This window comes from Rhinopithecus roxellana, chromosome 8 (genome assembly GCF_007565055.1).
Source record: "Rhinopithecus roxellana isolate Shanxi Qingling chromosome 8, ASM756505v1, whole genome shotgun sequence".
Classification (NCBI taxonomy): domain Eukaryota; kingdom Metazoa; phylum Chordata; class Mammalia; order Primates; family Cercopithecidae; genus Rhinopithecus; species Rhinopithecus roxellana.
In genome coordinates this window covers 25931573-25944987 of record NC_044556.1, presented here as the reverse complement: position 1 = coordinate 25944987, position 13415 = coordinate 25931573, and the positions used below count along the sequence as shown (strand labels likewise).

Here is a 13415-nt window from a genome sequence, read left to right as displayed (position 1 = left end):
GTATGTTTTATTTCCTAGCAATATCCAGAAGAATGACTGCCTTCAGACGTTTTCATGATAGAAGTTATATTTATTCAGGGAATAACAGATAGAAATGGTTGGCCAAGTAACTAAATTTCTATTTTACAAGTAGTTGTGTTGTTTCACCTTAATTATGGAGAGATTTTGGCAAGATTTTTTTTTTAATCTTCCCATTCTTTCACCACACCATCGTCACCAGTGAGAATCTCTAGGAAGAAAATATTTTCAAGTCATGTCACCGGAAACTCAGAATCTGTCTAGAGGCTGTAGCTTTCTTTTTATGATACAACAATTGACTAAAGTGATAATGAAGGACAGAGTTGGCTGGTTCCCTTTTGCTATTCATTTTTCAAAATTTTCTAAAGACTTTTCTTATTTGGTTGAATTTTTTAAATGTTCCATCAGTGTTCTGAAAGTCCCATAGACAGTGTATTACTCCTGAAGCACTCAATGTATACTGTTTTCTCATATTTTGCCTAAATTTGTTATAGGGAATGAGTTTTCTAGCATTTTTCTTTCACTTAGTGTTTACTGAGAGACCAGAGAGAACAAGTGAGTTGACTTGACTTAGTCTTTGCCTCATGCATGTCGTATTCATTCTCTAATATGATTTGTACTATGGGCAATCATGGCATATAAACTGAATATGTTAAATCAGGGATCCCCAAACTCAGGGCCATGAAGTCGTACTGTACTGTTAGGAACCTGGCCACACAGCAGGAGGTGAGTAGTGGGCAAGTGAGCCTTACTGCCTGAGCTCTGCATCCTGTCAGATCAGCATGAGATTAGATTAGAATCCAATGGCATTAGACTCTCATAGGAGTGCAAACTCTGTTGTGAACTGGGCATGCGAAGGATCTAAGTTGCATGTTCCTTATGAGAATCTAAAACTAATGCCTGATAATCTGAGGTGGAACAGTTTCATCCCGATACCATCCATCTTCTCCGACCTGGTCCATGGAAAATTTTTCTTCCATGAAACTGGTCCTTCGTACTAAAAAGGTTGGGAGCAATGTGTTAAACTGTTTACTCCTTTTTAATATAAACCCCTCGTCTTGTATTTTACTTTGTCTCTTTGGCAGTTCACACCCAGAATGTGAAGTTCTAAATATCATCACTTTAAGTGATCACACACTGAGTAATGTTTGTTTGGCAGCTGTCCTTTTTTATTGCCTTTCTGGAGTGCAGTCATTATTAATGCTTCTTTGTCCACTAAACTTTTCTTATCAGAATGTCATATCTGAGACCATGTCTGTCAGCCCCCTTTTTTAGGTAAAAAATTATGGAAAGCAATATAAATTTGCACTGTCATCTAGCTCCTAAATGTCTCAACTGAACCTCCTTCCTTTCAGAAAATTTTGGGTGCTATTGCCGTTAGGTATCTGTCTATCTGATCTTAATTACAATATTATAATTATTGTGTATATCAAAAGTAGGAAGGAGGCAAGATCTGATATTTTCCCTAGGTTCTATTTTTAGGCATATTATATTTGACTTTAGCTTTACTTTTCAACATTACGTTTGTATTGAGAATTTAATGTAAAGAAATTGAGCAGGTGTCTATAAGTTCCAATTACTGTCAATAAACACATGATCAAAAATGCTTGGTCAGTAATAAGTGGGAAATTTCATCAGACTTTAGGTCTGCAATACTGATAATGTTATCAAATAACTATTTGAAATTCACCATTATACTAAAAGATATGTTTTCCATTATTTGAGTATATACTAATACAATTATTAATACATGTATCTGTAAGAACTTTGTCTACTGTACTGAATTAGTCTCTGTACTGTCTCTGTACTGAAGAAATGTGGACCAATAAAGTAACCAATACATTGAAATATCCAAATTAATTACATAAGAAGCAAATTATTCCAAATAATTCCAAAATTCACAATACAGTTGTCTCCATTTGATTCTGCACTGAGGTGGGAATACAGCATTTAGAATGTAGAGACCTTTCATATTTATGTGCTGTGCATTTTCATGCTGAGAAGTGAATCTTTGACATTTTGGTGTAGTGATGTGAGGAATGCAGTTATGCTCTATTTCAGTATTTTGTATGAAACATACACAAAAAATTTCATCATGTTAAAAAAGAAAAGCTTCAGTTTGTGGAAGACAAGTAGCCGTATTCACTAGGAAATGTTTATTTGACACTCATGTGTGTCGATTTGTGAATTTATGACCTTTTTATTACCATACAACTGTCGGTTACTTGGACAGCCATACAACTTTACATACTTTTATTTGTTAACCTTGCTTCCATATTGTAATTAAACTTTACTCATTTATTTTATCTACCTTTTCTCACTGATTTTGTAGGAGGAAATGTAGAATAGGAATTCCATATTATTTAGGATATAGGTTTGGGCACTTTCAGAAAACAATAGAGGGTAAAACAATATAAACATTTAGTTCTTTCTCATGTAACAGTGTAAGCCATTTTCAAACCTGAATTCCGTCTTTGGTCTATGGGTAGTTACCATGTTCACATTCATGCTAATAGAAGTGGGAAAGAGGGAAGCAGCTCCTTTACTATTATATTTATGAGCCAGAAATGACACAAATCAATTCTTCTTTTATCTCATTGTCTGTAAACTGATCATATAAGCATGGCAACAGCAGAGGGTGCCAGGAAGTATTGCCTTTTGCTGGGGGGACATAATCTCCATCAAATATCTAGAATCATAGGGAAAGGGGATGACAGATACTGAGAGAGGATAGAAATAAAAGTCTCTGTTACAGGTGTGCATCATCATTAGTGTTTGACACATGAGATCAGTAAAGCACTTAGTAGCAAAGAAAACACTCTTAGTACCTGGTGCATACATGTTGGTTACATAGGTAGTTTTTAAAAATGGAGATGCCAGGCCGGGCATGGTGGCTCATGCCTGTAATCCCAGCACTTTGGGAGGCCGAGGCGGGCGGATCATGAGGTCAAGAGATCGAGACCATCCTGGCCAACATGGTGAAACCCTGTCTCTATTAAAAATACAAAAATTAGCCAGGTGTGGTGGCGTGTGTTTGTAGTCCCGGCTACACGGGAAGCTGAGGCAGGAGAATTGCTTGAACCTGGGAGGCAGAGGTTGCAGTGAGCCGAGATCTTGCCACTGCACTCTAGTCTCGTGACAGTGATGCTCCTTTAAAAAAAAAAAAAAAGAAAAAAAAAAGGAGATGCTTTCTCTTTCTGTAGTTGGAAATGTCATAGTTATTGATCTTGTGTATTTATAACTACCATCTTATTCTATGTTACATTGTGTAAAATAAAAAATATTTTTAATTAACTATGACTTAATGAAGATAGTTCATTAAGCCCATTGTATGAAGATAAGTCTGTTTGCATGTTTCCTGATTTTAACTATTGTGTGTGACATTGCTCGTGAAAAGTCTCTCACTTTTAGAGTTTTCTCTAACGAATAGTACCAGAGTTCGTTAAGGAAATTATCTTATTGAATGTACATCATTGTTACTTCTAAAGACTTATGTCTCTTCAGCCATGAGAAGTTTGGTTTCTTCTAAGTACTAAGATAAAGCCCTATGTTTTACTCAAAATCAGTCTGTTATCTTCACAATAATGGAGTCTTTTTTAAAGACTCTGAAATTTTGGTAGTTTTACTGAAATCAAAGCACCTGGACAGCATGTTACTGACAATATTGAGAAGTAGAATTGGAACATCTACTATACAAGGCTTTTTAAAAATATTGGATGGCTTTCTTTGTTTGGTATTGAAATTGACATAATAGGTTACAACCATTGTTTCTTCCTTTTTATTTTATAAAAATAACCAGAAAATAATAGAATAGAAAATATCAAAGTGTGTTGGCTATGGTTAGGGCAAGTGTTATTTTGTGAAAAATGTTTTTCAGCTGTGTGTGTGTGTGTGTTTGATGTGTTTGCTTGCACATACACACTGCAATGAAATAGAATGTATTTTTTAAATGTGGCTCTAAAGTTTGATAGTCAGTGCTATGCAATGTAAGGACCCTGATGGACTAAACACCTTTTTCCCATAGTATACTCAACACCTATCAGTAAGTAGCTATTAGTGAGTCAAATAAATATTGAATGACTACAATCAATGTCCCAAACACTGTGCTAAGAATTTAAAAAGCAATAAAGAAATCTGAATTCAGTGTTTAGGTTGGTATTAAATTGAGTCAGAAATATCATAAGACATTCAAAAAGAACAACCATATTGCACAGTTTCAGGAGTGGGACGTAGTCGGGTAGACGGACTGGACATGGGTATAATTCCTTGTTTTTTTAATTTTTTTTTTATTTTTGAAGTTCTGTGGGTAATTTTATTCTAGAGCCAGGTTTAAGAATCACTGTTATAGATAACTGAAGAGATGGACCTTTGGTCTTTGTTTTAAAGGAGCCCATTTCTTTTTCTCTTTCTGATTGTCCATCTTCTGATAGTTTTTCTCTCATAGCCTCATGAAACATGATAGTACCAAAAAGGTTAAACAAGCATGCAAGGGAAAGAACATCCAGTAAGACCCGTTTAGGTAACTGATCAAACTTTATATATTCTTCTGACAAGTTTTTCTTTCTTTGAATTTTTGTTTTTAGAATGCATGAGAAAGAAGGGGTTAAAGGGAAAATGCAGTGAAATCCATTATGATAGTCACTATGAAGCAGGAACTACAGGAAGATGTTATAGAGTTGAATAGTCACTTTTTCAACACCAAGTGCTTTACTTGTGTCTACCCAAAAGATTTCCCTTGAACTTACTTCTTGCTACCACCACTCCCCTCCCTTAATGCCACTGGAATACTGGTGTGCCCTCAACCAGTCTCTTTGGCCACCACTATTCACACAACATAAGTAGTAATCATGCTGAAATCAGATCTGATCATTATTCCTCACTAAAACTCTTCCATAACTCCGTATTTCCTTTCAGATAAAGAAATGTCCCCACAAAGGTTTTCAAGGCTCTTCTTGATTTGGTCACAGCTATGTCTCTAGTCACTTCTCCTATTAAATTATGCGATTCAGCCATTCTGAACTGTTTTTAGTTTTACCTTATCTGAAGTTTTTTTAACCTCCATTTTTGGACATGGGTCTAGAGCTATCTTTATTTTCATACTTATATTCTTGACTTAGATGCTTTTTTACTATTTGATACAATTATTTTACTTGTGATGGTCTACTCTCTACCTTCATACTTTAGCCTGGATTAACGAATCATCTTCCTCACCCGCTGCCCCACACAAACCCTGTGTTCCTGCTCTGTTTCTACATGTTCAGACTGGACTTTTGCTGTAGTATAGCACTTCTTCACCCCCTTTATTATAATTGACTAGTTACACGTTTGTTTCCACCACTAGAAGTTAAACTTCTTAAAGACTGTAGATTCTCTCTGACTTTTTCACTGACAAATGTTTGGTGCCTAGCAAAGTGGCTGGTACATAGTAGGAACTTTATAAGTATTTTTAATTATTGATTTTAAAATGCAACTCTTTTGACTGTAAAGTAAATTTATAGGTTGTTTAACAAAGTTGGCAATTTTGGAGGATTATAACATTGCCCAAACCCAGGAGGAATACATTTTACATTATTATAATTTTGGTATTACACTAGTAATGAAATAAACAAATAGGATTAGTGATATTAGCAGTGGTGATATTGGTAATAACAGCGGTAATAGTGAATATTATTCCAGGCTCAATTCTTAACATGATCTATCCTTTTAACTCTTAAAATGGTCCTTGAGGTCGATATTCTTAACACTCTTTTATGGATAAGAAAATTAAGACTATCAAAGGTAACAGAAAAGAAGTTGATGGCAACTAAAGCATGGAAAATGAGTTTTATAGAGAAAGAAAGAAAAAGTGTAAATATCCATACTTCAATTGTGACTCAAAGCCAATATGACTGTCTACATTTCAGCATCGCACTTAAGATTCTTGAAGAAGATAAGCTCATACTCAAGAAGAATTAGTCTTTATATTTAGCCTCATTTTTCTCATTGTTATCACAAATTGGTTTTCTTTTAGTTACCATCAGAAAATAATACTTTTTAAATGTGAAGATTCCCAAATATTATAACAGACAAAGAAGAGATAATTATAATTAAGAAAATCCATTGAGAGATTGTGGTATTAAATTTGCTACAGAGTGGCCTTTAGTTAAATCTCTCATGCCTTCACAAAGCCAGAATTCTTCTCTATAAAAGTTACTCTTAATTGGCGTCTTAATCAGGAATTTCTAAATTGTACATAGTTGTGTATAGTTTCTATTTATTTAGAGGAAAATGCAATAAAGTGTTTTTTTTTTTTTTTGGAGGCGGAGTCTCGCTCTGTCGCCCAGGCTGGAGTGCAGTGGCCGGATCTCAGCTCACTTGCAAGCTCCGCCTCCCGGGTTTCCGCCATTCTCCTGCCTCAGCCTCCCGAGTAGCTGGGACTACAGGCGCCCGCCACCTCGCCCGGCTAGTTTTTTGTATTTTTTAGTAGAGACGGGGTTTCACCATGTTAGCCAGGATGGTCTCGATCTCCTGACCTTGTGATCCGCCCGTCTCGGCCTCCCAAAGTGCTGGGATTACAGGCTTGAGCCACCGCGCCCGGCCTGCAATAAAGTTTTCAGACCATTCACGTTACTTCTATCCCCAGATAAAAATGTAGATTGTTTAGTCACTATCCACAACTATGAATAGATTATTTTAAAAAATAAACCTGATTTAATTTTAAGCAAAAAGCAAGTCTTGAGTATTTTGCCAATCCACTTTTTTATTTGTAATATTGTTTAATCTCGTGTCACTTGTAAGTACTTGGGTATAATTGTAAAATGGCTCCCAAGAATTTGGAAATGAGGGAAATAGAATTCCAGCTGAGAGTTCATTAAATCATTACTTAATGAGTTCATGCAAAGCCCCAGAAGGAGATAAAATAGATGTAGGGCAATTATTCTTTGATCATATTAACATATCTATAGAAAGCACATATTAATCTGCAGAAGCAGGCGGTGGGGGCTGATCATCTTTGGAAGTGTTGAGGAAGAAAAGGAACCTGCAGAAATACCCGAAATATTGACAGTGTCTCTTTTAAGGCACCTGAATCAATGGACCAGGAGTTCTTTGAGCCCAGGTCATAACATAAACAGAGAAGTCCATTTTAAAGACCTCTGAATCTCCTTGTTCTGATTCCAAGCTCACCAAACTGCCACTGATTCCTGAATAGTTTGATTATGGGAGATGAGTGTGGGAAGGGGAGGTTGCAGTGAGGTGAGATGGTTCCACTGCACTCCAGCCTGGATGACAGAGTGAGGCACTGTTTCAAAATAAATAAATAAATAAATAAATAAATAAATAAATAAATAAATAAGAAAAGAAAGGAAGACAAAAGAAAGGAAAAGTTTATTCTGTGTTCATATATAATGAAATATATGTCATTTATAGTAAAGAATATAGTTATCCTTTTGTTATTTTTGGTTGTGTGCATATATCCCTCCCCTGTCACCCACACAAACACAGCATATTAAACATTTATGAGAGTTGGTGTTGGTTTTTATCCTTGAATTCCATATTTCAGCACATTTCTGAACATATAATACAGCATCCATAAAGTTTTTTGAAGTTTGATAATTGGAAAATTTAAAAAAAAAGAAACAATGGGAGAAATGAAAAGCAATGTAATAACTTGTTGAGAAATTTTGAGATTATACATGATTACTTCACTGCTTAAAATTCATGGATCTTTCCAAGCATCCTCTTTTATCTTTTTTTGTTTTTGACAAAATACAGACATATTCATTAGTTCTGATTAATGACTCAAAGGCACTCTTAAGTCATTCTTACTTTGATTCCTTATAATTATGTCAAGTATTACATTACTGTGCTGAATATCAGATATTTTCTTTAAGTATTTTTGGTTAATTTTTAATGGTAGTACTCGCTAGGGTATTTAATGAACATTTTGTGATGAAGATGATGATATAAGGAAACATTTTTAAAAATCATGGCTTTTTCTACTTGTAGAAGTCTTTACATATTGTAGATAATAAATATCTGTTGAAGTATTGATTAATTAATTAATGATTAACTCTAACCCTATTAACTCACTATATCTTCCATATTGTTGTAAAAAGGAGATAATTTATTAATCAATAAGGTTATTTTAACATTCTATAGCTTATACTTTTATTTTAAAGGACCTTTTATTAAAAAGCACAAATTATATTTTAAAATATTTTATCTTCTTTGCATTTACCTTCTTTGCATTTACCTTCTTTAAATTTATCTTCTTTGTATTTCTTTGGATGGAGACATGGAGGAATTTTTATTATATTTTTCTATATATGTTTCATGGAATAAAGACATATTTTACTTATGGTAGTTACCTAAATTAAAGAAGTAAAACAATTCTTTTTGGTGTTTTCATTGTTTAAGCATTAATTTTATTAGTTTCCAATGGTTTAATTAACTCTTAAAGAGAAGTTGATAAGAGAACTGGAAAATTACTGAACTAAGCAAAATGTTGTCTTTCAACTGCTGTTTATGGCTGCCAGTTACATTTTTTTTTGTGGGAGCTAATTGTCATTTGAACCTGGAAGGGGTTATTATTGAACAGATGCTATGGGTATTATCTTAGTCTTGTTGGGCTGCTATGCCAAAATATCAGAGACTGGGTGTCTTTAATAACAAACATTTATTTTCTCACAATTCTGGAGTCTAGAAGTCTGAGATCAGAATGCCAACATGGCTGGGTTCTGGTGAAGGCCCTCTTCCTGGCTTGAAGATGTCTCCCTTCTCCCTGTGTGTTCCCATGTGGCCTTTCCTTAGTTTATCCGCATGGAAAGAGAAAGACCTCTGGCGTTTCTTCTTTCTATAAGGGCACTAATCCCATGATAGGGGCCCCACCTTCATAAATGTAACTAAAACTAATTACACCCCAAGGGTCCCATCTCCAAATACCATCACGTTTGAGATTAGGGCTTCAGCATATGACATTTGTCCTTAGGAGCATCATGATGTTTTGTTTTCCATTTGGTAATCATACTATAGGTCTGCATTGTCCTCTAGGGGTAGAATATTGATGTTGAAGGATAAATTTTAGAATACTTAACAAAATTAGAAATTACTGAGATAGTGTATATTGTCAAGAACACCTTTGGAACATCACAGTACACAACCCTTCCCCTCCACCCACCACAATTCAATGAAGTTGAATGTGGAGAATTCAAGACTACATTGTATTCATGTGCACAGTACACAGTGGTTTTCAAATAGAGCTAGGAGATGTACTATTGGATAGCTATTTTCACACTACAAACCACATAGCTCTTATCTTACAAATTGCTGCTATGTAAAGTTTGGTGAACTGAAGAAGACATACACAGAAGGAAAGAGGGGTTAGTAAGAGAAAAGGAAAATGACGTGGAAATGGCAGGGATTGATACAAGTTGGAGGAAACTAGGCATATTTCCATATATGATATATATTTCTTTCTAGAAAAATCTTACTGAAGTACAGAAATGTGAAATTTTGGAGGATAATTTGTGTTTTATCCATTCCTTATTTCCTGTTCATACAAGTTAAGCTATGCCATCTTTCATTAGCAGGATTAGATAAAGTGATCTAATAATCTCTTTGTCATTTAAACAGCTTTTTTGACTCTAAATGCTTAATACCCATATACTCTAAAGCAAGACCAAAGCTTTAAGGGACTGCATTAGCTATTTTAAATAACAAATCTATTTTAGAAGCAATGCAATTGAAATTTATATCAAATCAGTTTTCCTTCAGATCTTGCCTTTGAATGGTTTAAGGGGTGTCCAAAACAGTCATATTGTTCCCAACTTCCCAAATACAGTCTAGTTTGGTTATATTACTTTTTCTGTTTCTTAAACTCGTATTACTTAGTACTATTATAAGTTATGCCAGGAATTAATATATGAGGAAAACAATACTGCAAGAATGATTACAATGTGAAGTGGAAACATAAACTCTTAAATGCATCATTAAGCATTAATACTGTGGACATCTAAGAAAGTTTTATTTTTGAAACAACGTTTTGATTTATTTGCTTTCCTATCTCCAAATATGTAAGGAATCTTGATGTGTGTTATCATCTTCTGATTAACCATGCAGTGCCACCTGGTGTGCAGATGGAAAGAACATTACACATCAGAGGCTGTGTTCACAGCCTCCCCCACCATATACAAACTTACATGGCAGAAAGTTAACAGATGTTCATTTTGCTTGTGTTACTGAGATAAATTGTGCATCCAACTCTTAATTCATAAGTTAAATTTAGAGAATAAGATATTGATATTTGGGTTAATCAAAGATTATATTAATATATCCATTATGAGAATAAAGTAATATTTAATTGGAAAATTGCTTCTTTGGATCTTCAAGGTCTTACTTTGTGTTTCTATTTTTTCTATTTTTTACAAAAATTACTTGGTAGTTTTGTCTATTGAGCCTTATCTATATTTTACTGATAAATTTATCATTCCTAGAATACTGTAGTTTAAAACTGGTTGCTATTTAATTTCTCTCTGGTTAAGTTTCCATTTTACAGGAAAAAAAATAGCCTTTCTTTTGTCTTTTACAGAGATTGTATCATAGTCAGGTATTTTTCCACTTCTCTTACTCTTTTAATGCCCCTGTTGGTTGATCATATTTTAAAGTGTATTTTTAAGCTTCTGAAATATACCTAGCAGTGTGCTAGCAATTATATATTACAGAAAAATTAAAGAGGTTATGATATATTTAGAAAAATAATTAAACTAATGCATTTTAAAAATACGAACATTGTGCATATAAATGTAATAAATAAGTAGAGTAGCTGCATTTATTGAAGTTCTGTACAAAGTCATGTTTAATTCTCACAAAGTAATTTTGGATTGGTATTATTCATATCTCTATTTCACATTTGTGTAAATGGTGTCTAACAGGTATTAAGCAACCTTCTCAAGTACTAGAACCTGGATTTAACTGAGGCCCCTCTGAAACCAAAGCCCTACTCTTGGCTAATAATACATTAAGTTGGCAGAATTTAAATAATCATTTTAAAAATTTATTTATGTTTTCTTAAAAATATTTTTTATTAATTCTTTTTTAAAATTTGTGGTAAAGTACACATAGCATAAAATATACCACCTTCATCATTTTTAAGTGAATAGTGGGATTAAGTACATTCACATTGTTGTGCAATCATCAGCACTATTCATCCACTGAACTCTTTTCATCTTGCAAAACTGAAACTATACCTTTTAAGCAACAAATCTATGAATTTAACTATTCATGTGGTCATATGGGTGTGGGTGGAATCATACATTATATATTTTGTGTGTGAATGGCTTATTTCACTTAGCATAATGTCTCAACCTTCATTCATGTTGTAACATGTGTCACAATTTTATTCCTTTTTAAGACTAAATAATATTCTTTTATGTATATATCACATTTTGTTTAACATTCATCAATCAGTGGACATTGGATGGTTTCTGACTTTTGGATATTGGAAATAATACTCCCACGAACATAGGTTATACAAATATTTCTTTGAGTCCTTGATTTCATCTCTTTTGGCCACACATCCATATGTGGAATTGCTAGATAATTTGGCAACTCTGTTTAATTTTTTGAGGAGCCAACATACTGTTTCCAAAGTAGCTACACCATTTTATATTTCACCAACAGTGAAAAAAAGTTCCAGTTTCTTCACATCATCGCCAACATTTCTAGTTTGTTTTTGTGTGGTTTTTGATAGTAGCTCTCCTAATGGCTCTAAGTAGTATATAATGATTGTTCATTTACTTATAACATATAATGATTGCTTGTTACCAACAGAAACTTGCAATGATAATATATAGACAAAAAATTTTTTAGAAGTGTGTAAATACATGATTAATCAGCAAGATGAACTAGAAAATAAGAACCTCTCATATAAAAATTAAATGGCATTAATATTTTTTGATATTTTGAGGGCCTCAATTAGATTATATGCCAAAGGGATGAAGAGAGAGGGACAAATTCAGTGGGAAGATCAGTTTTGAAGTGGCAAATTGTAGAGAGGACTATTAAGAGATAGCAGAATATCTTATATTTAAATTTCTAACTAATAAAACAAGTGATTTGTCTATAAAATTTGTCTATAAATGAACAGATATAAAATATTTTGTATGTTGTGGGCTGTATGGTCTCTTTTGTAGATATTCAGCTCTCTACATTTGTAGTGTGAAAGCAGCCTTAGAGTATATGTAAAAAAAATGAATATGGCTGTGTGCCAATAAAACTTTATTTAAAAAAATGAGTAGAGGAACAGATTTACTCAGCAGATGATGCACCAAAAAATTACATAAGAACATTAATTGCTTCTATTTCTTTTTATTTTAAGAAAAAACATTTTAAGTGGAAGTCCAGTTGAAATATAAATCAAGTGAACTTTTATCTAATAGAACATAACTTGCTTTGCGTGCATGCATCTGTTTGTGGAAATCACCTAAGAACGCCAACATAGGTAGCAGAAGAGATATCTATCACTGATTGTTGTGTACTAGCCTTTAAAATAGCTGAATTTTTGTGAATCCCCACATTTTGGTGTTCATGAAACCAACCGTGTTTCTCACAGCTTAATTACTATTTTAGCAAATAGCTTATTTTGAAAGGTGTATCTAAAAATTATCCAAAAATATATTTTCCTGATACCATGCTTGTGTTAATTTTTTAAAAATATTACTAACATGAGTAAAGCTGCTGTTTTTATTTCTAAAGTGCAATGTTTTATTCTTTTAAAGTACATCTTCACTAAATAGGTTCATACTTGATTTTGTAATCAAAGAAAACACACACACACGACCAAGAATTAAAACACAGAAGGGGCCAGGTAGGGTAGGTCATGCCTATAATCCCACCATTTTGGGAGGGTGAGGCAGGAGGATCGCCTGAGACCAAGAGTTCCAGACCAACCTGGGCAACAATAGCGAGACCTTGTCTCTACAAAAAGAAAAAAATTGCCATGCACAATGCCATGTATCTATTCAGTAGGCTGAGGTGGGAGAATCACTTGAGCCCCAGAGGTCAAGCCTGCAATGAGCCATGATTGTGCCATTGCACTCCAACCTGGGTGACAGAGCGAACTCTGGTTCTAAAAATAAAATAAAATAAATCACAGAAGGAATAAATGAGAACTGAAATTAGTCAGTTTCTATGAAGTGTTGGTGGTTCTAAAAGTATATCTTAGACACTATTAATGAATGGTTTTATTTTTCTTATCAATTTTTGATAACAAGAAAAAGAAAATATACATATACAAAAAAAATTTATCTTGACTTCTAGGCTAGGACTTCTTTTATAAAACCTCTTTAACTTTTCCTTTTCACTTTATTGTTCTGTCTCTGGAATCTTCATGATGAATTCTAACAATTAGCAGCTCTTGA

General features: G+C 33.7%; 1 protein-coding gene across 4 annotated transcripts in view; it reads left to right on the top strand.

The window, feature by feature from the left end:
- Window positions 1-13415, top strand: part of DPYD (dihydropyrimidine dehydrogenase) — a 902287-nt gene that overhangs the window by 264535 nt on the left and 624337 nt on the right. The gene's annotated exons all lie outside the window — the stretch shown is intronic.